Consider the following 5,000-nt stretch of genomic DNA (forward strand, 5'->3'; position numbering starts at 1 on the left):
CCCCCTCCGCTCGTCTCTTGATGTAACTGCACGCCGTGCGCAGCCATCCAGCGATCGGGTAGTGACCGACCAACTTCCCACACACCTAGAACAACTCCCCCTTCCATCGACTCCGGTGGCTTCGCAATCAGTCCGAACTTCTCCAGATGTCACACTACCTCGTGGCTGGCACTACTGTTTCGTCCACCAAAATGTCGTCTATGTAGGAACTGGTAGCCTTTCTAATCTTGTCCTCTTTCCCTGGGACGGACTTAAGCACTGTGCCATGTTCTTCGGAGCAGAATTCAGTCCGAAACCCAGCCTGGTTAAACAGTACGTCCGGCCCTCGTACCGCACCAGCTGATATCACCACAATTTGTCGCTCACATGGAGCTGCAAGTATACCGATTTCAAGTCGACAATCGTCGCTGCCTTGGTCGACTGTCTCCACGCACGTAACGTCTCGCCACAAACGTCCGTCGCCTCACCTCCCGTGTGGCACGATATATGCTCGTTTAGCTCCCTGAAGTCCAGCACCGGTCTGACTTTCCCCATCGTCGGCTGCACCACCGCCATTAGGGGTAGCACTCCGCCCACTACCTCCTCCTCCCAAGGGACAAGGACCACTTCCTCGATCCACTTCTCCACCTCGTCTTCAAACTCGCCCTGGCGTGACCTTTCAGAGTATGCTGGCAGCAGCTCACTCTGTTTTTCAGCATCGGGAGCTCGTCCTTCCATCGCCACTCTATCGTCCACCGCTGACCATCAAACGCCGTCTGAAAATCTTTGTCTTCGATGGTGTAAGCAGCGCAGACTCTCATGGGGCTCTGCTCTCTCTGGCGATCCAGACTCACAGCGCACGACGCCTCCACGCTTCCGAACGTGACCTCATCTCCCATAATACTGACGCCACCGAGGCGGTTGATGGCGTCCATCCCCATCACAACATCAACGCGTTCAGCCACAATTACCTGCAGCCTTAGCGTCGCGCCTCGCACCACTATCTCTACCTTGCTGCTGCCTTTGCAACGGATTTCGCTGCCGTCGACCGCCCGGACGCTACTTGCCCCATTCCATTTCTTTGTCACCCTTGAAGTCACAAGGGTGGTCGTGCAACCCGTATCCACGAAGGCCTTGAACGTCTTCCCCTCGGCCTCGACATCAATTAAGGGCAGCATCTCCAAAAGCGCTTCTACTCGTTTACGGGGAAAGTTCGAGAGGCAGCAACTTCCCCACGGTCGTAATCACGAGCAATGTGCAATGGGCCCCGGTTGAGTACACTCCCTCGCCATGTGCGATCCCTGACATCTAAAACACCGGCCTGAGAACGGCCGCTATCGTTGCACGGTAGGCTTCTTCACGTTTTTCTCCGACCGTGGAAAGTGCCGTGGATGGGACTTCATGGAAAATTCCGATGATTCTGGGACTTCCTGGAAAGTTCCGATGATGGAACTTCCTGGGAAATTCCGAGGATTCCCAAGAAGTCCCATTCTCGGAACTTTCCAGGAAATCCTCGGGATTTTCCAGGAAGTCCCATCATCGGAACAACCTCGAAATCTCCGGAATTTTCCAAGAAATCCAATCCTCTGAATTTTCCAGGAAGGCCCATCCACGGAATTTTCCAGGAAGTCCCATACTCAGAATTTTTCTGGAAAGTTCCGAGGATGGATCTTCCTGGAATTTCCTGGAAATGTCCGAAGATAGGGCATTCTTGGAAAGTTCTGAGGATGGGGACTTCGTGGAAAGTTCCGATTGTTTCCTGGAAAGCTGCAAGGATTGGACTTTCTGGAAGCTCCGAGTTGAGGGACTTCGGGGAAAGTTTCGAGTGTTTCCTGGAAAGTTGCAAGGATTGGACTTTTGTGGAACTTAGGCGCTTCTTCGTTTCCTCATGAAAGAGAAAGTATTTATTTACCTTATCGGAAATGATTTTTCCAGGTCAAAAAGTGAAAGTGTTTTCCTTTGCAGAAAAGTGAAACTACATTTGTTTGTGTGTGTGTGTGTGATGTGAAAATTCAATGAATCTTTTTTTAAAAATTACACATGGTAAACAGATCCAATGTCTTTAAATTAATTGATAGCACAGGCGTTGATATGTGGCTAAAAGCTTGCTCCCAACCACATGGTTCCGAGTTCAGTCCTACTGCGTGGCTCCTTAGGCAGGTGTCGTCTGCTATAGCCTCGGACCGACCAAAGCCCTGTGAGTGGATATGTGTGTGTGTGTGTGTGTGCGTGCGTGCGTGCGTGCGTGCGTGTGTGTGTGTGTGTGTGTAAGCCTTACTTTTTGTGCCCCCACCACCGCTTGACAAATGGTGTTGGTGTGTTTACGTATCTGCAACTTAGCCGTTCCGCAAAAAGAAAGAGAAAGAATAAGTATCAGGCGTAACAAAAGATAAGTACTGGGATAGATTCGTGGCCCACGTGAAACTGTCTAAATCAGAATTTGTGTGCGATGAGGACCAACGAATATTGCGTTTATTTCCCCCTTTTTTGTCCAATTCCATAGCACTTCAATGTAATTTTATAGTTGCCGGCGTAAATGGATCAACATCACCATATGACACCTTATGTGCCTTTAACGGAGTCTGTTCTTTTGCAAGCATTCAGGACATATCTTCAATTTGAAGATACCTTCTTTCCTCCCTCCTAAAAGTCTAGGAGGCCCTGTAGAGGGTAATTTGCCCAGCCTTGTCTCCTGATTAAAAGATTTCTTTTAAAATCTGGTGCAGCCAGAAGTCGTCTCAAACCAATTCAAGATTTCCAACTATTAATTGTTCTAATTCTATTAAGATTCGATACACTTGGGTAGTTAACAGTTATGTTTTTTTTTTTCACATTGGTTAGGAATGTAATTAAAATATTTGGTGGTTTTAACTCCAATGGATGCTAGGAATATTTAGCTATTTTACTATAGTTCTTCGGTGGTTTCCTTTCGTAGGAAAACACTTCCTTGCAAAAAGTGAAATTTTGGTGGGTTAGGGCAGGGAAACACGTGCTTTTAACGAGGCAAATACTTACACTTTTATGAGGGTTTGGGAAAAAGTGCCATTCTTTAACTCTTTAATATACCAGCTTCTTCTAGTACTACAAGTGACCTCTGCTTTTCAGACTTGGCTGCTTGTGCTATCTTCACCTTTGCACTCTCCATTCATCTTTATTTTTTTCGTCTCCCATAATCTCCTTTCTTCATCCCCCAGGGCCGGCTCAAGGTACCGATAATTTAGGCAGTCGCCCAGGGCGCTATGTGTTGGGGCGCGTCAAGGAGGCGTGACAAATACAAGGAAATTTACACCTTCAGCTTGTCCAGGGTGCCAGCAACTCTAGGGCCGGCCCTGTTCATTCCCCAGGTACGTACTAACGGCTACGATGAATTCCTCCTCTCCTAGAACTCTCTGTAAGTCCCTAACTATACATTTTCTTACCTGGAACTGTTGACTTGTAAACTGTTCAGGCGAAAAGAAAACCACGTCGATCTCACTGGTTTCGAAGGTCACAGACACGGTCCCGTTCCTCTGCATTGGAATCAGCAACAGCAAGTCCGCTCCCCCTCCCCCGATTCTTTTTGTATCTTCATTTTATTGAAAATAAGTTGAAACACTCGTTAGAAATATAATCTAAAATAGTGCATTGTATAAGTGGCACGGTTACGTTTATGTTTTAAAAAACCCCATAAAATTGAAAAATTGGTTACATTCACTAGGAAATCAAAAAGAAAATAATTTTTTTATAGTGGGGAATCGATAAATTAAACTTTATTGCCTTCACGGTGTTTACCGTTTTACAAAATCAAACTAGAAAACTGGACAAAATAGAGGACACAATTGGAAAAATGAAAAAGAAAAAAAAACAAAACAATTCATCACTTTGGGTTGAAAAGTTGGGGGCGCTGGGAAACCTCTCTAATGGCTATTGAGACACGCCAGCACACTTGCAGCTTGCCGTGGGTGATGGCGAGGCCTATGCGCTGAAACAGCCAAGTGCCCTCTCGAGCCTCACCAGTCACCTTTGTAAGGCTTAGTTGCCAGTGAAGACAGGAATCTCGCAGTTAGTGGTCCAAACTCACCAAACGTCTCGAACGCCACAGGATGGAAAATGTAGTTGGCCGACAGATCGCGGTGTTTCAGGATTTTTTTCCGCTCGGCCACAGAAGCTGACGATCTCGCCCTGAACGCCGCATCCAGGATGTGAGAAGAAGCAAAAGAGTTGCTAACTGTGATATCCCAGACGAGGCATCTGCCTTGCGACCTGGGGCACAGGGTGAAGCTGTCAGGTCTCTTCCGATCACATCTGGACAATCCAGATGGTTCTATGATGGAGGGGATGTTTGCCCGGGCTAAGCTCCTCTTGAATATCATGTTCAACTCCGCATGATACACGAAGCGACCAGCATTCAGGAGGCAAGGCTATGGAGGCCCGTGGAGTCGAGGAGCCTGTCACAACGACAGATCAAACCCGTGCATACGTCAGCTCCCACTCTGAGGGCAATGGAGACTCGAAGTTCGTCCAACCTGAGTAGGCCACCAACATTAGCCACAGAGATGGCATCAATCCAGTCACCTGCGTATTTGGTGCTAGCAGACAGTAAGCGGCACCTTGAAAACTGGTCCCGTTGAATGAAGAGGGAGTTGAAGGTGGCCTTCGAAATTACGTTGTCTCAAGCTCTCTTACTCCGACAGTCCTCCACCTTCTCAGGAGCAGACAAGCCCAATTCCCTACAGTTTTGGAGAGCTTCATCTAACTCCCTGTTCATTAATTCCAATTTTCGCACCAATTAGTTTAATCGTAGATTAAACTGGTCAAACTAAAGGGTTTGACCTGAGCCAAAAAAAAAAAAAAAAAAAGAAAAAATAGTGTAATAGGTCTAAGTTGAAACCCTCATTTCACCTTTAGTTTGACCATTAAACTTCCCTCTAATATTTTTATAAACAAAGTCTTCCGATTTTTATTTTATTTGTTTGTTATTTGAACATCAACAAAACATCTCAGAATCTGCATTATTTGGATTTAAAAAAAGAAAGTTTTTA

Source organism: Octopus sinensis, linkage group LG16, assembly GCF_006345805.1.
Source record: "Octopus sinensis linkage group LG16, ASM634580v1, whole genome shotgun sequence".
Taxonomy (NCBI): domain Eukaryota; kingdom Metazoa; phylum Mollusca; class Cephalopoda; order Octopoda; family Octopodidae; genus Octopus; species Octopus sinensis.